The 21989-nt window shown below is 43.6% G+C and overlaps 1 long non-coding RNA gene across 3 annotated transcripts in view; it reads left to right on the top strand.

Annotated features, from left to right (window-relative positions):
* The window catches only part of LOC107500882, a 273634-nt gene that overhangs the window by 29592 nt on the left and 222053 nt on the right, over positions 1-21989 (top strand). For 2 of the 3 annotated variants that reach the window (XR_004952059.1, XR_004952061.1), the window contains exons 3-4: positions 11339-11405; positions 14538-14633. This is a non-coding gene — a long non-coding RNA (uncharacterized LOC107500882). The remainder of the gene's footprint in view (positions 1-11338; positions 11406-14537; positions 14634-21989) is intronic. The other variant, XR_004952060.1, reaches the window with a different exon arrangement.

The raw sequence follows: 21989 nt of genomic DNA, 5'->3' as shown, positions 1-21989 counted from the left end.
AGTTCTTTCTGTAGAAGGGCAGGGTAGTTGGCAAAGAAAACCAGAACTTGTTTCCTAAAAATTTCCCAGTAGAAAGTGAGTTTTTTTTGTTTTGTTTTGTTATTGCCCCTCCCACAAGGAAGATGGTAGCTAAAGTTCCTCCTTTAAATCCTTAAGATTTAAAGAAGGCACTAAGATTTCTGCCTGGAGAAGTGCTGTGCTGCTAGAAACACTTTTTTTGAGTCCAAGTAGTGGTCACTGCAGTTTTCTTTCACAGTAGAAAGACCTTGAGTCCCTTAAAAGGGCGTTTGCAAACGGCATCAAATTCTTAGAATGATGACAGTTTTAAAAGAAGAAAAAAAATATACAAGAAGAAGACATTGTTTATGTCAGCTCTGTAGCTTATTGATGTAAAGCAAAGATTAAGATTTGTTTATGTGAATAGACTGTTTTTTTGAGGTGGGTGTTATAAAAACATTTTTGCTAATGGAACCATTTCCACCTTCACAATCGAAACACAGACACACAGATACACATACGACACACACACACAAACAAAGCCCATAAAACCTTTTTTTCTGGAGCAACCAGAAAATGAGTGAATCCCTGAAAATACAAATTTGAGGTATTATCTTTGCATATTAGCAAATTCTTTAAGCTTTCAAATACTGTGTTTTGGACCAAGTCTGCTGTTAATTAGTTTAGCATCTTCTTTTGATTTATGCTTTTTCTGGACTCTGTTTCTCTTCACTCACTCTGAGCCAAGCTTGTGTTCCTACCTTGCATTCACTGTGGCCTTGAATCCTTATAATCCCCCCTCAACCCCCCGCCTCTTGAAGCAGTCAGGGCTCCTGCGTGCCTCACTGTATGAACACACTGTGAGAACAGCTCCCCTAAAGTTTTGCAATATGGGGACCCTAGAGGTGTAGTTATGAGTGATAACCAAACTCTGAAAGGTTTCCTAATGGGAACTTAGTGGCAAAGGCAGGATTTGAATCCAGGTCTGGATGACCCCATACTGTTTTGCCTTGAATTCGCAAGTCTCTTCTCTAGGGTAGGCACCTTGATGGGAATGCCAAGGTGGATCAGACTGTTCCCTCCCCTCAAGATACCTGCAATCCAAGGCGGGTTGGGCGGTCATCTTTTATTGTACATAAACGTGTTAATTTGTAATCCTCATTTTACAGATGAGACAACTGCGATTAAAGAGGTCAAGTCACACAGCTCTGATGTGATAAGACTTTTATTAGGTCGCTATTGCTGGAAGCCCTCAGCAGTATGAGACACTTATGTGGACCACTTCATTCCTATATGCCAGGCAGGTGAAGGTCAGGGCTGTACCCTTAAAGGTCACACTGAGGCCGAGATGCCAAGTACCCCAAAGGTCTGTGCTCAGTGCTCCTGGACTGAGTGGATTTTTCAAATCAGATTTATCCCTAAATGATGACTTTAGGCTTCTGGGTCTGTGGCCTTCCATGTAGCAGAACTCATGGGCTCACCCATCTCTTACCGCAGGGAAGCGTCCCTGCTTTGGCAAGTAGACTCAGGAGACCTTTCATCCCCAAAGAATTTCCGGTAGGACAGAGGCCGCTGAGGGCCTGCTGGCTTGAGCTGTGCTGTAGGGGAATATATGCTTTAGGCTGTACACGCCAAGGAAAGTCTGCTCAGCTGGGAAGTGGGATCAGGGTAACACTGTCTCCCCCACAAAGTGTTGGAAACTGTTATCTAAAGCAAACACCAAATTCAGCTGGAAGGGACTTGAGACATCAGTGCCCACCTCCTTATTTTTTTTAACAAATTTATTTAAATGACTGACAATAACAATAACAAAATAATATTCATTGAGCACTTACCCTGTGCCGAATAGTCTTCATATATTAACTTGTTTAGAAATGGGATGATATAAGAGGGATGTGTCTCCCTCCTATCCCCAGGTCCCTTCCATAGAGGCAGCCTCTATCGCCAGCACTGCGTATCTTTCCCAATGTCCTCTGTGCATGTACAGATATTTCGGTCTCTTTTTTAATCCCTTCAGCTTTAAATAGGAGGAAACTTGGGCTTTAAATGGGAGGAAACACAGCAAATTTTAATAATAGTTCTTATTCTATGTGGATGGCATTGCTCCGGGCCCCGTGTGATTTCGAAGCCTTGCTACAACTCTGCAGAATGAGCTGCATGTATTATGTAGAACAAATGCTCCAAGCCTTAGTTTACCTCAGTGGGTTGATTGAGGATTAAATTAGATAATCCATGGAGAGGGATTTTCAGAGTTCCTGGCACGTCATAACTGCTCAGGAGATGGAGGCTGCAGGGGAAAATCAGGGTTTTTATGAGGCCCTGAAGCTTGTACAATTTGAGGGCTATCTTTAAGAGAAATACTATAAAATTATGAATCCAATATTAGGAATATAAGTGAATATTTATTTGGAGGGAGAAAAGAACTCCATTAACTTATACATTTTAAAAGCCAACAAATAACTCAAATGCTATAAATTCCAGAAAAATAACAGAACATTTTTATTAAATAATTGCCTCTACCATACTTTTTATGTCTACATTTTCTGGCCTCATACACTTTGATCACTTCATATGATAACGGTTTTCTAAAATAACTTTCTATAAAGAGAATAAAAGAAATGCAGCATTTTTCTCTAGCATAGTTGTCAACATTTGTTTTATATTATTGACAGCTTTGGTACAGAAAATGAGCAAATTCACATACACATATTATTACATGTTCTGTAAACAGAAATTTCAGTAAATTCTATTTCGTACTATTCCTATCAAAAATTAATAAAGAAGCTGTGGTCCAATATAATTATATGCATTGAGTATATTTCTGCCAGGAGAGAACTTCCATTTTGATTAGAGGAACTGATCTTTTACTTAAAATTTTACAAGTCTAGTAATTAGAACCACTTCCAACGGGCTGGCGTCTGACTCTGTACATTTTAAGCCTTTCTCCTCCCTTACCATACACTTTTGTATTGGGCACTGTAGGACATTTCATGTAGCAATTCAACTGCCGATCTGGTGTCAGGAACTGGGTGGTAGGCATTGGGAGCACGCCTGCCCTGGAGGGTTAGCAGGCACTCAGCATGTAGGCAGGCGATTGTGAACCACATAAATACATCCTGCTAGACGCACACTCACTGTCCCATCAACTTGACTCCCGCCATTCCTTGAATGCCGGAGGCCACCCTAACATCATACACAGGAGGGCAGGAGCGACAGAGGGGAGCTCCAGTGGGGAGGGACGATGCTCGTTCCAGTAGTGGTTAAGACTTGATTTTGGTCTTGATTTTAGAGAAACCCAAGACCACGTTTCTTTGTAGCTCCTTGGAAGGAACTACTTACTGCAAGCAAGCATTCTGAAGCCACAGCTCGATGAGAGTCATGGTGTACCTTGCTAGCTATTGTTAGTGTTTGTGGTGAAGAGCAGTGTCATTTGAGAGAGAGACATGCAGCTCACTTAGGAGCCGTGTGACTTTGTTGGCGTGTTAGTTCCCTCCATTAACCTGGGTTCCTCAGGAGTAAGCATGACACTATTATTAGGACCACTTCCCTGGAAATGTGAAGTCCATGAAGGCAGGCATGGTCTGATTGTTTCTTGCTGTGTCTGTCCATGGTGTCCAGAACACATAGCTCCACTCAACAAATACTTGTTATGCAGATTTAATGAAATGCAGGGTGTTGAGTGTTTAGCCCCAGGCTCTCAGAAAAAGGGGAAACTAGAAAAACTATGTATGGTGTCAGATGGGTACTAGATTTATTGGGGTAATCACTTCGTAAGATATGTAAATGTCTCATCATTGCATTGTACACTTGAAACTAATATAATATTATATGCCAATTGTAATTTAAAAATTAAAGAATTTATTTAAAAAAAGAAAAAAGGAAACTGAGGCACAGCGAGCTTAAATTCTTCCCTCTTCTGTACTCTACACTGCCTCTGCTCAGAGCCAGCTGAGACCCTGGGTCATTGGACCTCCTTTCCTTCCCGCTGATCTTCCCATGTGAGCCAACTAGGAAGGTGACGCTTAACTCACTTCCAAGTGCCTGAGATAATCATCTGAATTATTCCCTCCTTTGCGGTCATGAGCCAGGGTCCCTGGGTCTCATCTCTGGAATTCTCTCTGATTCATGGAATCCACTGTTCCAGAGACTCCCTAGCTTCTTCCCCTTTCTGACCTGACCTGGGTCCCTGGGAATAGTGGGAGGCAAGGAGACAATTAGAAGAACAAAGGTGAATGGTTTTGAGCCATAAAATAGTGAGCTTGAAAAACAAGTTTGAAAGATGAATGGCTTTGGGGCTCCCAGAGCCCAGCAGGAGCAACCCTCGGAATTATTGACATTCCTGCCTAAGAACTCTGGGAGGCCCCTCATGGGCTGGAACACCCTCCCTCCCCCACCTAGCTTGCACAGCTCCCCTCAATTCCCACAGGTTCTTGAGCAAAGCCAGGAGTTACCCTGTGCCACAGAACTTTGGAGATGAGGCCAGAGGGCCACCTTGGTCAGTGGTCATCTCGCCATCATGTGACAAGAGCTGTAGTCTAAAGAGCCAGGTGGCCGCTGGTGATCACTCCACCAGACATGCAGAGCAAGTGACAAAATTCCAGACTGGACCTCACGATGGAGTGCTCCTCTTTGCCTTGTTTCTCCTCTGCCTGGTGGAGATTTCCTGCGAACCTCGGTAGCATCTTCCACCTTCGTTTTACCATAAGCCTGTGCCCAGGGTGTTTCCCCTTTTTACAGCAGGGGGAAAGGATGAGGGTGCTCACTTTTCCTCCCTTGCTCCCCATTAAGACAACTGGGATATTGCAGCCTTTGCTTCCAGCCCATTCTCCCTCCAGCCCCAGGATAATATTTATATTCAAATACTGGCTCTGATTTCCACCCAGGAACAAAACAGCTTCTATTAAAATTTTTTTTGCATGTGAGAGAGAGAGGAAAGTGGCTGGGCCTCACGTGGGCCCCCCTGAGCTGCTCTGGAGGATGTTAGGGAATAGTGAGTGTGTTGTATTTGTGGTTTTCAAAGTCGTCCCAGGGCTGCGTCCAGGTGACTGAAGGCCTGTCGGAGCTGAAAATGTCTCCTTCCTTTTAGAAAAGGCAAAGAGATTAGGTGTCCCAGGGACTTGAATAAATGCAATGCTGGTGGTTTTGACTGAGGTTTCATTTAGTGAAGGTGATTGCAAAAATGAGGATGCCAAGGACCCTGCCCACTTGGAGACGGGAGGGCATACACCTTTGGCAAGGCTTTTGGAGGGAAATTTGGCAACATCTTTCATAAAAAATGAGCATGACCCGTGTGTGATGCAACAATTCCATGTCTTGGATACTATCCTAGAGTGATGCTCACCTGTGTATGCAGAGACCTAAGCTCAAAAATGCTCACTGCAGAAAAAGGAGGACATCACCTCTGCGTCTCTCAGCAGGGGACTGGCTCAAAAAATTATGGCTCACCAAATGATGCAATATTAGATGGTTATTAAATAAAACAACAAGGTAAATAATGGCAATGGCCAACACCACACATATACTACTTACTCTACACACTATTCTAAGTGATTTTTACATTTTATAATATTTACAACATTAACTCATTTAATCTTCACAACAGTTTTTTAGTTACTATTATCAGAATATTTTTATAGATTAGAAAAGAGATGTTTAAGTGATTTGCCTGTGGTCACACAGCTGGTAAGTAGGGGAGCTGGGCTTCAAGCCTGCTGGCTCCAGGGTCTATAAGCACCACACAAAAGTCTGTATGTCCAAGATATGAAAAGATGCCCTTTACTTGTTATGAAGTGAAACACTCAAGTTGCAGAGAAACAGAGTGTGATCATATTTATGTAAAAAATTGTGTATGTGCGCATGCGAACGCATCACATACATTCATAAAAGTGAAGATCTGGAAGAGTACCTATCTATTCAGCAGTTTTCTCCAGGGAGGGATGCAAGACAGGGGTATGTAGAGAGGATTTTTTTTTTTAAAAAATTTTTAACTAGATATGATTGTATATTTTCTTGAACAAGAGTGCTTTTGGCATTTTAGAAACAGTAAGTTCGAGCACACTATCAAAGTGACAACAATAAAATAATAAAAATTTACTTTCTATTTCTAAGTAGTCCTTAGAAAGAAGAGACATGCTATAATCATGGGCTCAGAGTAACCCTCCTGACCAATTCCAAAGTAATAGATGTGGAGCCAAGCCAAACAAACAAGTCTTGCCACAAATTAGATGAAGGTGGCCCAAGGAATTGTTCTTCTGGCTGGCTGAAAGGCATTCTGAGATAATTATTCATATTCTCATTACTCCCGGAACGTCTTGCCTCCTCCTGGGAGCCTGGGCCAAGACCTTGGAAGAGTAATGGCGACGTTCTTGACACACAGCCCCTTCACATTCCATCTTTACTCCCCCGCCCTCCTGCATTTCTTGTGTTCACTTAATGCATTATTGCCCTTCAAGCAAATACTCCAGGTACTTGGACCTTTGTTTAATCACTGTCCCTTCAAAATAATCTAATGAAAATGGACTCATGGTGTTTTGCATTTTTAGGTACTTTATAATTTGCAGATCTTATTCCCATTTCATTATTTCTGGTAACTGGGGATGGTGTCTTGTCTCTGTAATTTACTTTGTACAAAATCTCTTAGAGTTGAACCGAGCAGGGACTTAAGAGAGGGTTTGATGAGGAAAATGAGGGCTATCAAAGTTTTAATCCCCATTTTTAAATCCCAGTGTTTAAGTATTCATTTGTGAAATGTGACCCATCTCTGAGAATATTGAAAAAGCCATACAGCTTTACTTATTGTGTCAGGTCAAAAAGCATCCAGTGTTTCTACATGTTTTCTTATTTTAATTCTTGAAGCAAGTTTAGAGGATAATTTTTATCTACCGTTATCTCCATAAGGGAGCTGAGGCTCAGGGAAGTTACATCAAGTCCTCAAATTTATATACATGGAAAATGGGAGATGGATTTCTCACTCAGGTCTCTCTGTCTGCAAAAGCTGAGTGCTGAGCACTCAACAGAGGAAATAATTAAAGGGAAAAAGTAGCTGTGAGGAAAATAAAAGTTTAACTCAAATACCACCTACTTAACATACTTTTAGCAATTTAGGTTTATTTCTTTTGTTTTGTCTATCTAAACAAAACTAAATTTAAAAAACAGCTTGGTAATCGAAGGCTATATAACATGTTTTTACCCTGTTTTTCTTTTTCACTAACATTAGCATAACTATCTTTCCCGTTGCTTTGTGACCTCATTTTAAATCGCATACTTCCTCCAACTCAGTAGTAAACACACACACACACACACACACACACACACACACACACACACAGAGCCTAATAACCTGATTAAAAATGGGCTAGGGCTTGAATAGACATTTCTCCAAATAGGAGAGGCCAACAGATATATGAAAAAAATGATCAATGTCATTAATCATCAGGGAAATGCAAACCAAAGCATAATAAAATATTACCTCACACCTTTCAGGATGACTATTGCAAAAAAAAAAAAAGAAAAAAAGAAAAAAAAAGAAAAAAGAAAGACAAATGTTGGTGAGGATGTGGAGAAATTGGAACACTTGTAGACTATTGGTGGGAATGCAAAATGTTGCAGCTGCTATTGAAAACAGAACAGAGATTTTTCAAAAAATAAATAAATAAAACTACCATATGACCCAGCAACTCCACTTCCAAAGAATTAAAATCAGAATCTTGAAGAGATACTAGCACTCCTATGTTCAATGAAGCACCATTCACAATAGCTATGATGTAGAAACAAACCTAAATGTTCACTGACAGATGAATGGCTAAAGAAACTGTGGTATACACGTATCATGGAATACTATTTAGCTTTAGAAAAGAAGGAAATTTTGCAATATGCTACAACATGGATGAACCTTGAGGACATGTACCAAATAAAATAAGCAATCACAGAAAGACAAATACTGCATGATTCTACTTCTATGAGGTATCTAAAGTAGTCAGATTCATAGAATTAAAAAGTGGAATGGTGGTTGTTAGGAGCTGGGGGAAAAGGGAAATGGGGAGTTACTAATTAAAGGGCATAAAGTTTTAGTCAAGCAAGAAGGATAAGCTCTAGAGATCTGTACAGCATTGTACCTGCAGTCAATAATAATGTATTATTATACACTTAAAAAATTAAGAGGGTAGATTTTATGTTAAAGTGTTCTAACCATGATAAAATGATTTACAAAATTTTATACTATTCCAAGAGAGTGATGTCCTCGGGAGAGATTCCTAGACATGGAATTGGTAGGTCCAAGAATATAAATCTTTCTATGGTTTTTGAAACACATTGCTAAATTGCTTTTAAGAAGAGCTATATTAATTTGCACTTCAACAATTTTGAGTGCCATTTTCATCACACTCTTGCAGGCATTAGGTATTGCTAAAAGATGAAAACACAAACAAAAAGTCCAGTTTGTTTGCTAATATATACCAAACTGTTCACAGTGGTTAAGTTTGGAGAGTGGGCTGGGGCCGGTGGTGGCAGGGGACGGTGAAGGGGGATGTCCATTTTCTGCTTTATCTAATGTGGTGCTATTAAAAATATTTTATTATAGGCACATGTTACTTCTGTGTATGTATTTGTAACTTTTTATTTTGAAATAATTTGTTTTGTAGAAAAGTTGTGAAAATAATAAAATTCCCTATACATTACAGGCTTTCATTTTTTTTTTTTTAAAGATGAAGTAGTTAGAAATATCCCACAAATGTCAATCCTCACATCAGCAAGACATTATAAGTCAGGGTTTCTTAACAAGTATGCTTAGTGTTCAGCAGTAACTTAGAGAAATGCTCATTAAAATGCAGACTCTGGGGGGTGGGGTGTAAAAATAAATAAATAAATAAAATGCAGACTCGTAGGCCTGAGGAGGATCTATGAGATCAGAAGGTTTGGGGGCGCACCTGAAAATCTGCATTTAAACAGTCTCTCCCATGAGGTGCTTCTGAGGCCCCAGAAGGGCTAAGAAGCACTGTGGAAATGTTCTTTTTATTTTATCTCCTTCAGTAATGTTGTGGCTTCCTACTTGGAAATCCCTCCAACGTGCAAAGGTTGGGAAAAGTGAGTGAAATCTGAGCATCTTTGTTGTAACTTTTCACACTTTGTACTGCTACTACTCTGCTGCAGCCAAGCTCTTGGTAATTTGTTTTCTCAAAAGCCTGCTCTTGCCCTCACACTAGAAAAGACCGCTCTAAGGGAGGCTGGGTCCAGAATGTTGGCGTGGGTGGTGGTGGTCCTTCTCACTTCTGTCCTGGAGGTTCCAGGGAACGGTGACTCGAGGCCTCCCTGTATCCTGGCTTCCTTGGAGGAGCAACCTGGAGGCCCTGAAGTGGGGAGAAATCTTGCTCAGATCTTGGCTCCAGCTCTGTCTGCTGTTTTTTTTGTTGTTGAATGCTGATGATTTTCCACGGACGGTTTGTTTCCCCTGGACGCTGTGGGCACAGCCTTTCCACGTGTGTGTTACACACTGGCTATTGGCCAGGTCGTCAGTGTGGGGACCACCGTGGTGCAAGCCTTCACCTTCCGTCACCATCTCCACCCGCCACCTCTGCAGTCCACCTTTCTCTCTGCCCCTAGAGGTGTTTCCAAAATGTAGATCTAATAGCTTAGTAGCTTAACAACTATGAAGAAGGAGTGATGGGAATTGTGGCCTAAAGGACAGTAAAGAGCCAAACTGTGAAGAAATTTGAATTTAAGATGAAGGAATGTCTGTTATTGTTGCCATCATTTTTAAATGTTGTTTGCTAACTTTATTTTTTTCTATTTTAAAAAAGTAATACCAAGACACACCAAGTATTATAAGCCTGTATTTCCTTTGAAATGAAAAAAAAAAAAGGTTTAAAAATGTAATAATGGTTAATATAGACAATTTAGAAAATAAAAAAGTGGGGAGTAGAGGGGGCAAAGTTGCCAGTAGTGTGGATGTGGTATAGTGTGGAAGATAATCAGGGCATAGCCCCGAAACAGACAAATCTGGGTTCAGATCCCTTCTTTGCCCCTTGTTGGCTGTAGGCAACCAGTGGGCAGCTTAATTATCCTCTTAGAGCTTCACTTTTCTCATTGGTAAAGTGAGGATAAAAACAGCTCCTAATTTAGCAGGCTTTGAAGATTAAACGCCATAAGAATGTGAAGCAGTTAGCAGGATGCTTAGTGTTAGTTCTTTTTCGTCTTGTTCATTTCCTTTCAGTCCTTTCACTGTAAGTTATGTTTTTGTTTTCACAGAGTTGTGATCACACTGTCTATATAATTTTATTTCCTGTTTGTTTCGCTTAACATTGGTAGCCAAGCATTTTCCGTGCTATTTTCAATTCCTCATAAACATACATTTTAATGGTTGCATAATAGTCAATTGAATGGCTATATCATGTGCATCAGAATTTAGTTAACCCTTCCTTATTGTTAGTCATAGAGATTATTCCAGGTTTGTTGTTCCAGATAAACCTATGTATGCACAATTTTATGTATAAAATGTTACCCTCCTTCTTCTGGTCACTGCCAGTTAGAACCATTTCCTTGGGGAAAATTCTTATAAGAGAAATTATGAAGTCAAAGAGCATGGACATTTATCAAGGTTTGTGACCTATCCTGCCAAGCTGGTTCCTATAAAGTTGGCCTCCACTTCTATTTTCAAGGCAATGGATGAGACAGGCTGAGGGACCTGAGTTTTATCATGCAGTGCAGCTGTTGTGGGTGTCAGGGTTGGAGGAACACAGTCAAATCTGGGATTTAATGGATTCATTTGGCAGCCATTGAGAGGGTGGATGTGGGCAGGGTCAATGTTAAGAGATTACCATGGTGAGGTTCTGCCCTAGGGCAGTGGTGCTATAACTGTCCATGAACCTAGCCCTGTCCCCATGGCAACTAGGGGGTCCCATCTGTAGAAGAACCTGTGGTCACAGTCTCACAGTCCTGTTTTCTTCATGAGTTGCTCCACATATATAAATTTATGCCTTTTCAATCTAGCTTAAGTTGTTTCTTTCCCATGTGATCAAAAGGACAAGGACTCTTTATCTTTAGGGATCACGGAATAAGATGATAAAGAAATCTGTGAGCCCTGGCATCATTCATCGCCTAGATTGGGATCCCAGCCCTACCATTTATTACCTGTGATGCTGGGCCTCAGTTTCCCAATCTGGAAAATGGAGCCTACCTCATAGGATTAAATCAAACAAGGTATAGTATACAATTACGTGCCTCCCAGGATGCGGGCAGGACACTTTAATGTCCCGCAGATGCCTAGGGTATGAGTGGGGTGAGCTTGCCTTGCCATGCAGTCTCTTCCTTTGACTCCTGCTTTCAAGAAGCCTTTTTTCTTTGATAGGAAGAGTCGTCAGCAGCCTTGTCAGCAGCCTTCGGTGGACAAGGGTTGGTTCACGCTGCTGCCCCAGGTACCCTTCTGATTCTCTGGGTCTCTGTGCATATGTATAATAGGGACAGAGGCTGAGGGAGAGGAATGTGACCATGCTTAGGCTGCAGGCCGGTGGAGGGGGTGGTCAGTAGTCAGTACTTCCTTTTCCAGCCCTTTCCAAGCATTTTTAAATCGGATTAGCTTTTCAACAAACACTCGAAGGTTTGCTCTCCTCTGACAGGCTCAAAGGGCTGAGGAAAAGTCTTCATCTGTTTACTTTTCCTTTATGTGAAAACCTACTTGGGCTGTTTCTACACCCAGCTTCCCCTCCCCACTGAGGTCCTCTCCACCCCAATTTGCCAACCACCAAGGAGGGGGCCCTGGCTCACTGTGGCTTTCGGATCTAATGAAACCTCATGCCCTCTAGGGTCACAGCTTTGAGCAGTAGGGCTCAGGGTGCTCACTCTGACCCATACTGGCCTTGTAAGTTTGCCTGGAGTGGAGAAGTGAGTTGAGAGTGGCCGGTCCCATGGGATCCATCTCTGTCTTACAGGGCAGCCAACAGAAGTGTTTCTTTCTGTGGGTGGCGAAAGCTAGGAAGATGGGCACGAAGCTGGGCTCGGTTCTGGGGAGCAGAGAGCTGGCTCTCAGCCCCATCAGGGCTCCTCTTCCTCCCTTTTTAATTAAGCTCCTGTTAGGTGTCAGGGAAATGTACGTGTGTGCAGGGGAGGGAGGGAGTGGAGAGACATGCAAACAGATGCACGCAAGGGTGTCTACACAGAGAAAACAGCCTGGAGGCGGTGGGTGTTGCGGAGGTGTGGTCAAGATAGACTTCTGTGCTTTTTTCTGTGTGTTAGTTTCTAGAATTAGCACGTTAAAAGCACATATTTAACAAACCAGAGTATTATCCCTTGTGATCAGTATGATCACTGCTGGGTGAAGTACAAGGTCCAAGATAGAGGATTCAGGAATGACTTCCCAGAAGGGGTGGCAGGTAAACTGAGACCAAGAGAGAAGTGAGGGTAGCTAGATTTTTTCATTCAACAGATACCTGTTGAATATCTGCTGTGTTTGAGATACTGTTCTAGAAGCTAGGGAGCTAGAAGGGAGAAGAGCACATAGAGACCTGCTCTTGTGGAGTTTATAGTCCAGCGAAGGGAGACAGATAAACAAAAAGATCATGCGATGTCAGATGGTGTTAAAGAAAAATGATTCTGACACTTTTTAAAATGGTAAGGCAGACTTTATTTAAGATGATTGCAATAGGGAAAAAAGATTGAGCTCAATTCTCAATACAGCAAAGATGGTTGGAGATTTATAACCAATGAGTGAGGCGGTCAGAGGATGGAGACGTCCAGTGAAAGGGTATTTGTGCTGAACCAACAGGACAGGATTCTTGCAGAAGGTAGGCCAAGGACTTACCCATGGAAAACAAGGGATGAGGAACTTGATCAGATGTCAAGGGTAGGGGATGACTTAGCAGGATTCTTTGCTGAAGGTAAGCCAAGCTTGAGGCCTAGATGAAAAGAGGGCGCGGAGGAGTCTGACTAAAGATTGGTCAAGGAGAGAGTTTTTGGTGGTGGTGAAAGATGCTGTGAGTTAAAATAAAGCAAGCTATGGAATAAAACAGCTTGAGAATGTTGAGGGTGCTTTTTATTACAGTGTTAGTAAGGCCTCTCTAGGGACATAGTTTTAGACAGAAATCTAGATCACGTGAGGGAGCCAGACTTTCCAGTGCAGGAGAAGGGGTTCCATGTAGAGGGAACAGCAGGTGCAAAGGCCTTGGGGTGGGGGTGGGGGTGTTTGGTGAGTTTGAGCAGCAGCAGGGAGGTGATGGTTTTTAGGGGAAGAGTGGTAGGAAGCAAGGTCAGGGGAGGGTGTTGGTGAGGGTAGGCCATACAGGGCATTATAAGGGTGTGTTACGGAGTGAGAAGGATGGAGGAAAGGATAATTTGGACCCAGGGTAAGAGAGAGCTTTGTTCATCTGGAGGACCATAGGGGAATCTGTGTGTGGGAGCATAAAGAAGGAGCATGCACCAGGTATCAAGCCTGGGGTTGGGGGCAGGGCAACAAGGAGGAAGTGAAGGTGGCTGGGGGGCAGAAGAGAGGAAGATTAAGAGCCGAGTGAGGAAGAACAGGTCATGCAGGCCCTTTCCCATCTTTGCAGTCGGGGTTTCTCAATCATTTTTAACGAGAGCCTCAGTCCTTGCGTAAAAATCAAGCAATAAAGGGAGGAATGCTTCTTCCTTTAACTTGAACTACAGAAGACAGGAAAGAAGGGCTGGCTGAAATAAAGTTGGAGCTGGTCTAGCTTGGCCCACTGCCCTTCCTATAAATATCGCCCTCCCGGTCCTGGAAAGGTATCAGTTGTGAGCTACTGGGGAACATCCTTCCTGTTCAGATGTCCAGGAGTTGGCTGCTTGTGTACATCCGCATGCAAAGTGCCTGGAAGCAGGGCGTGAGAGGGTAGAGTAAGAGGTTCGGGATTCTGAGCCCACTCCTTTTACTCTCAGGGGCTGCACCACTTCCTCTGGGGGGCCCAGGCATCCCTCTGGCATGTCTCATGCTAAGAAATCTGCAAAAGTCATTGGTCACGCTTAGAGCTGATCCTTTGTGCCAAAGTGGTTGATGGTGTGGAGGGGAAGGAGCTCCTTGCCAAAATCAGGATGTTCTTTGCTAGTGGTGAACCCTGTTGCCTCCCTGGTTGCTCTGCTGGGGTTTTGGGGAGGGGAGAGGGGGAAATGGGATTGAGGGGCCAGTGTAATTCCACAACATGTGAGTTAAAAAGCAGATGAAAACCCACAGAGTAACCAGACATTCTTCTCTTTGCATGCAAGATCCTGCTGGATGGGAAGAGGAAGGCATGTTTTTCTTGCTTTTTAGACATTACATCCTGTGAGGGGAAGATTTGGAACAGATGGGGGCCAAGGGGGCCTCACTGTATTTGCTTGTTTCCCCCTCCCCCTTCCCAAACCAGAAATGTTTCATTTTTTTCCTAGTGAAGTTAGTTAAAAAAAAAAAAAAAAAAGTTAAAACAGTCTCGTAGAATTGGAAAGTAAGATATCAAGGGTCAGGGAGAGAAATCCACAACGTTCCAGAAAGAATCCACTGTTTATGACAAAGTCTCCTTCTAAGTCCAAAGATAGCTAATCAGCTCAAAATTGCATTTTAGGTTTAATCACTGCTCCAATGACATCTGCATTAATGAAGGAAGAAAGAAAAAGGATCCCTTAACAGATAGAGAAGGAGGCCCTCTGGTTAGCAAAAGGTAAGGTGTGTTTCTGAAATCCTGGGTACACAATATAAGAAAAACAAAACTGCCTCCTGGGAGCAGTTCAATCATTTGCATGATCTTTACCCCCTATGTCCATTCTGTCAGATTGGTTTGATTAGAGAGACCATGAGTGCTGATGTGAAGTCGGCTGTGATACAGTTGATTGGCGGGTCCCTGGTAGAGTCTTGCCCTGGGCACTGCTATGGGCAGCTGGACAGCTGGTGTGGTGTCAGCCCCCAGACCACAGCCAGTGCCCTTTGCTGAGGAATGTCCAGAGCTCGTTTCTCCTTGCCCCGAACCCAGAAGGGGGCCCTGCCAGGGAAGTTGGATGGCAGTAATTAGACAGGGTGGGCCATCTGAACTGTCCGCTGATGTTTTACCTGTTCTGCAGAGGGAATGATGGGTCGATTGCATGTGGGAAGGAGAGGACAGGAAGAAGAGAGGGCAGCCCGTTTTCCTTCTGTCTTTCCTTTCTGGCCGATAGAGCCTGTGTTAGAATGGTCTCTTCCTTCTCAGGAGGGTATTTATTGTGTGCTCCCAGGTCTGGCCCAAGAGACAGATTACCAGAATCTCTGGTCCATTGTGGTCCTGTTGCCTGACTCTGCCATGCTGTTTCTGAAGGGTGTTCTGGAGAGTTGGTTTATTGAGGCAATAGCAGCAAGCTGACCTGCAGAAAGAGGAGGGAAAAGGTGCTAATTAATAGCTGTATGCTCAGGTCTCAGTTGATGTGGAGAGCTGTGGGGAATCAGACTCTCCTCAGTCCGTGAGATACATGTGTGCTTCTGCAAGAAGCACAAATTTAAAAAATCACTTGACAGGAGAGAAATATGGCCCATGTGCTTAGCTAGAATGGGACTGCCCATCTTGATTCTTCACCCCGGACTTCTAGAAAAGGATGTTTTAACTCTATACAGTGAAAAGGCGCACTAGGTTCCCCCTTTTCCTCTGTTGTTAAAATCCCCACAGACATTTTTTTGGCCATTGGAAAGGAAGCTAAAAGAGCAACAAACATTGCCTGATTACCATTACCTGCAGGGCACTGCAGTTAGGACTTCAGAGGACACGGCAGTGAATAACATACAGGTCCCACTCCCACAGAACCCAAATGCAAATGTAAGAGCATTTAACTCTGTAGCAAAATTCCAAATATTAATTGAGCACCCGCTCTTTGTGAGGCCCTGTGGACACAGTGGATATGAAGAGAAGGGTACCAGTATATGAGGATCCAGGGAAGGCTGGGAAAAAAATGGGGACTACTGGAGCATATTTAATTGCTAGTGAGAAGTAGACATCTGGCAGATGAGCGGTTAAGATACAGAGGGGAGATGGGTAATAAATAGTGCAAAGACCTGAGGGGCAGGAGAGGGTGGGATCCGGAGCTCACCTGGAGAGGGGACTCTGTCAGAGGGTGGGATGTGGCTTCTATTGGAATGGTGGGGAAGAGTCAAGGAGGATGCAATGAGGTGGAGTGTGTGGGCCCGAGAAGCTGAGCTGCTGGTCGGATGGTTTGCTTTCCTCTTTAAGGAAGCTAGAAGAGAGGAGGTGGTAGGTCCCAAGCGATATTTGGGACATATGATATTAAAAATTATTTATTTTGTATCTGAAACTCAAATATTTTATTTTTAACTGACAACCCTAACTGGAACTAGCAAAGTATGTAACCGTCCCTCCTGGGGAGACATAGCAAGGTGACATTGCAAGTCCCGAGGAGGAGGAGGTTTTTCTTCTGTGAAGCATCTGAGAGTGGGGAGTGGGATGGGGCAGAGGCTGGGTTTGTTGTTGCTCTAACTTATGAGGCTGTGAAATGGGCTGCAGCAGGACCCGGCCTCCTGACAGTCTGTGTGGAGAGGCGGCTGGTGTGGGATGTCTGGATTAATTTCCCATCTCTCTGATGTGAAACCCAAAGGCCTCAGCTTGGTTTGTGAGGCCCTGTCTTCCCTCCCACCTGCTCCTACCCATGCTGTGCTCACTGCCACCTCTGGTCAGCTAGCTGTTCCTCAGACACTCCAAGCTCCCTTAGGCCTTGGGCCTCTACTCTGGCTGTTCCTTCTGCTGGAATGTTCTTCTTCTAGGTAATCACGAGGCCTATGGCCCTTGCTGTCTGGGTCCCTCTGGGGCTTTCCCTGACCACTGTGTTGCACCTGCCCCCCACCCCTCCATCCTCTGGCCTCCTCTGTTTTGCTTCATGTCATTTCTCACCTCCTGCCATATGACATATATTGATTCATTTTCTGTTTATTCCCATTAAAATGAAAGCACCATGAGAGTAGACTCTGTCTTGCTCACTGATGTAACTGCATCACACAGAGGAAACTAAATATTTGCTGAACTGATATAGAAATAATGATACCTATAGGGTGCCTCATGGATATCTTAGATCCAACTTTTATAGGAGAATTAAAAAAAAACAAACAAACCAGTATATGTATAATCAGTGATGCTCAGCAAAGAAAGGTGCGAACTGCTGATGCCTGCACTGATACAGATGACTCTCGAATGCATCGTTAAGCGTACGAAGCCAGACTCACTGGGCTACGCACTGAATAACTTCATGATATTCAGTTATAAGGCTGTAAAGCAGACCAGTGGTTTCCAGGGGCTGGGAGTGTGTGTGTTGGGGAGAGGGTTGGCACTAGGAATTTTTTTGGGTGCCAGAAATGTTCTATATCTTGATTGTAATGGTGGTTACATAATTGCATGCACTTATGAAAATTCATAGACCTCTTTACTAAAAAGGGTGAATTTTACTGTATGTAAATTGTACCTTAATGAACTTGACTAAAAAAAAAAATTACATTCTGACATAGATTTTTGTTGTAGTATTTGGGCATTTCCTGTGAATGTTAGCTAATAATTCACTTAGCCTGGGTGGCAAAGTTAACTTAACCCCAGCTCTATGGTGACATTCCTGCTCACTGCTGCCAATGAATGCCTGTGCCAAGAAACTGATTTGTTCTTAAAGTGGGAGAGATTTGTTTAGGTGGAAATCTGTTATTGATTTCCTTTCCAGCACTTCCCACTCCCTTCTAGAACGAGAACACCTTTTCCTGTGTGGTTGGATAGGGCTGACCTTTAACCCATGTCCCTAGGAGTAGGCAGGTGATTCTAGCTAGTTGAGTCCTTCCTGGGACTTGTCTGCTAGGACTCCTAGGGAAGATGATCTGTTTTTGCTGGAATTGGTAGGATGTAAATGTGAGCCTGTTGGTGAATATTTTGCTCATTAAATGGAGAAAGGACAGATACACAGAGCCCTGATGTTTGAACCCCTAGATCCAGCCATGCCCGATGTTATGTGCACTCTGGACTCCCCAGTGACATGAGCTAATGAATTCCATTTTTTCCCACTTAAGCTATGTCGACTTCGGTGGCTTCTATCAATCACAGCTGAGCAAGTTCTGACTCATACATTGCAAATGAGAAGTTCTTGATCTATGAGGTGATAGGATAGTAAAGATGAGACAGTTAACTAAATTAATGAGTTGTGAGAGGAAGTTCTCCTAATTTCTCTGAACCCTTTTATTATGGAAGTAGGAGCAGGGACAGAGAATTGAGATGAGGGTGAATGAGGGAGACTGAAGGATGAACCAACAAACATGCTCCTGGCCAAATTGGGCCAGGGGTGCCAGGACGGCATCTCCTCCCAGCTGAGGGTCCCTGGCTGGCTGAGGAGGCCTGGAATCTGCAGGATTGGAGAGAGTCCAGGACTGTAAGCCAGCTCTGGGCTCCTGCCCTCAATTCCTGAGCCTCACTTTCCTTTTCATAAAACAGGAGCGCTGACTGCCTGCCCTCCTCAGGGTTTGTGAGAGAGGCTCAAAGGAGCTGACAGTCTCGGAAACGCTCATGAAAACCATCAGCACTCTACAGCTTCCTTTGCTTAAAGGGAAAAGGCTGAACTAGACACGACGGGAAAGACAAGACCCTCAATGTCTGTTGTGGGTCTTGGGCTGTGATCTGACATTCTGTGTATGAATTGCACATGACAGATCTTGGGTAAACGGAGGGTGAAAGGAAGCATAAAAGCAGGGCCCAGGGACTTAAAGGTCCTTAGGGGACAGGGATGTGGATGTGGAAGGAGTTTTCTGAAGGGTGGGCTAGGCAAGGGGCCTGGGGCAGGTATCTGGCTGCAGTTGTTAGTTCTGTGCCTTTTACGAACTGGAAAGAGGGAAAGACGCTTTCTTTTTTTCTTAAAATCTTCACATTTTTTTTAGCCTGATTTCTGTTATATTCCACCATATAGACATATCCCTTTTATTGTGTAGAAGACTGTTTCCATTTTTTTTAGGATTATAAGATAATATTGTGGTTAAATCATAACAGACATATTTTTGTGTGTGTGGATATCCTTGAATAATTTTGTAGGACAGAGCTTTAGAAGTGGAATTATCAGGTCAAATGGGAAGTCCACTTAAGAATTTTTTTCTTCATCTGGCTGAGTTGCCCCTGATAAGTCAGGCCAATTTGCTATCTACCGGTGGTACATGAGGAGTCTCTGAATCTTCTCCTTGGTAGGTATAATGCATTTTTAGGAAATCGCCAGTTGATATATGGGAAAAGCTACCTCATTTTTATTTTTATATGCACATTTTCTGGTTACAGTGAGGCCGAGTACTTTTTTCCCGTAAAATTAATAGTTATTTGTGTTTTTGTGAATTGTTCTTTACATCCTTTATTCACTTTCCTGTTGGAGTGCTTGTATTTTTTTTAACTGATTTATAAGGACTCTATTTATAGTAAAAAAAAAAAATTAGCCCTTTGTGAGGACCAACACATTTTCACAAGTGTGATGAAATGCTTTAATAATGGATTTTTTGTTGAGGTTAAGGCAGAAGGCTTGATTGGAAAGGGGGTACATCTGATGTTGCCCTCCCTCTTCCCTACACATACATCCAGAAGTATTTAGTATCTTAGTAGGTTAAAATATTGTCATCTTTAGTCCAGAGAAAGGTGACTGGCCCAAGCTGGGCTTAACACATGTGCTCAGAGGCATCACTTTGCACTGCCTGGGATGGCTCTGTTTCTTCTTCAAGGCTTCTAAACCCTCCTGTAGACATTTGGTGCCTGGATGATGAGTGGTTTTATACCAGCCACTCTATTAGAAAGCAAAATCTGTTGGAAAGCTGCATTACAGGTTTTACCAGAATTTCCAGTTTTTCAGAATCCACCTGTTCCTTTTGCCCCCAGCAATTACCATTTGAATTTCCCCATCTGCAGCTCCCTTTGTACCATGCAGACGCTGGGGCCCAAGGGACTTTCTGCCAGGGGATTGGGTTCCTTGGGTATGGGTTGGGGTGGGTGGAGCCCTTTTGCTGACCTTGGGGCCAGTCTGCCCAAGAGAGCACATTTTCCATGCTCTGAAGTAGCAGCAAATCAGTTAGGATATGGATTCTTTCTCTTTCTCAAAAGTTCTTTCATTTAAATAGAGTCATACATTTTTCTCCTACTGCTCCTTTTCCTGAAAGAATGAAGTTAGAGGCTTTGGTTGCTAAATTTAGCTCTTGCTGACGCACTGGCCCTCTTGCTAGCAGTCTCTTCGTGTCTCAGTGTTTCTCTTAGCCTCGCTTTTTTGCTGGTAGATGAACACCGTCACATCCTACATAATATTTAGTTCTGAGGTGTTTCCAGATGGGAAATGTGTTTCTGAATTTTCATAGTCGTGTTCTTTGCATGAATGGACTGTGGGGAGGCTGGGGCCCAGCAGCCGGCAGGGCGGGTATGGATGCTGGCAGCCAGCCTCTGAGAGGCAAAGATTCACAGGGTGGTGGCAGGGGAAACCAATGCCGTCATTGTCATAGGTTTACTTGTGCCGAGCAGGAGAAAGAGGTGGCTCTCGGAGGAGATTTGGGGGTGGTATTTGACTTGGACATGAATGAGAAATTTCAGGAAGGGGAGGCCCTCCTACTTGAAGCAAGCCTTAGTATTGTTAAAGAAAAAGTTATTCCGATACCTGTTAAGATGATAGGAAAATTTTTATTTAGGGCCATTACAATAGGGGTATTGCAACAGGAGAGAGAAATGGGGCTCATCTCAGAATACAAGGACCAGTGGGGATTTATCGCCAAGGAACAGGGTGAGGGGCTCAGTGGATGGAAAATTACAGAGAGGAGACATCAAAGGTAGAGGGAATCTCGCTAAACTGACCTAACAGAATTCTTGCTAAGACTCGGCTGTGTAGACCTGGTTAGGAAGGCCAAAGTCAAGGCCTAGTTGAGAAGAAGGCACAGGGCTCACTAACTAACTACAGTCTGGCCAAGGAGAGAATCTTTGTCAGTCCCTCTTCTTGTTCAGGGACAGAGAAGACTATCTTCTGTCCTCTGAACTAGCTGAACCGTCTGTTGGATTTGGTGGGAGAGAATGCTTGCTGGATAGTGCGAACTATCAGGCATTTAACTGAGGGGGATTTGTATCTGCTGTGGTCAAGAGTCCTTTGAAGTTTTTATCAAGTTGTCCAGTGTCAGCTTTCAGGACTTCTTTAGATCTTGGTGGGGAAGGTCAGACCCGGAGTTCCGATAAGGAACTGGGCAGTTAAGTTGTAGTTCTCTGTGAAGCCACGGCAGGAGGCTGGGAGAGAATCGAAAACAGGAAGAATTGAAAATTTGGTAAAGACTTGGGAAAATGTGCCAGACGGCTGTGCGAGCATGGGAAATGACTTATCCTCTCTGATCCTTGCCCGCCCCCTTTCCCTGTAAAATGATGTCATCATAACTACTCTGAGGGGAGAGTGTGAGGATGACATGAAAGAAAGTTCATGAAGCCTTGGAACAGGCCCCGGGTTGTGATGTGCTGTGGTTACATGGGACTCGCTAACACCTCCCTTGTCTAGTTGGTCTCCTTGTTGATCCTTAGGGAGGGCAGACTCTGAAGGGCAAATCTCTCAGATATAGGAGAGACCTTTGGCTGTATTCATTCGTCCTGGGATATATTCCTGGGAGCTGTTTATCAGAAATATGGCCACTGAAGGGTGGAGTGATGAGAGGGAGACCAGGGCTTTGTTCGGCATCCACAGAGTGGGCCAAATCCACTCTTCCTAGTGATGGTCCAATGGGAGAGGCTAGAATAGAGTCTCAGCCAGGACTAGGGAGGCCGCCTGAAGGTACCCAACCCAGCAGACCTGGGTGATCTCCAGAGATACTGGGGGGTGGGGGAAGGAGGGACTGCAGTGTCCCCCCACTGTCCAATCGAACCTTTCACATCAGGTTGCTCTAGAGTAGGGCCTGTTTTCTTAGACCTGGCCCTCCAGAGACATTTGCCTGCCTCCCTGTAAACCATCAGCTGAAATAATGTCAGCACCTGCCTGGGAAGGGCGTAGCGAGGATTAAATATTGATGGACATGATGTTCTTAGAATCATGTT

This window comes from Rousettus aegyptiacus, unplaced genomic scaffold, assembly GCF_014176215.1.
Source record: "Rousettus aegyptiacus isolate mRouAeg1 unplaced genomic scaffold, mRouAeg1.p scaffold_m13_p_7, whole genome shotgun sequence".
In the NCBI taxonomy this organism is placed as follows: domain Eukaryota; kingdom Metazoa; phylum Chordata; class Mammalia; order Chiroptera; family Pteropodidae; genus Rousettus; species Rousettus aegyptiacus.
Note: the sequence above shows the minus strand (reverse complement) of the source record. Positions and strands in the feature narration are given on the sequence as shown.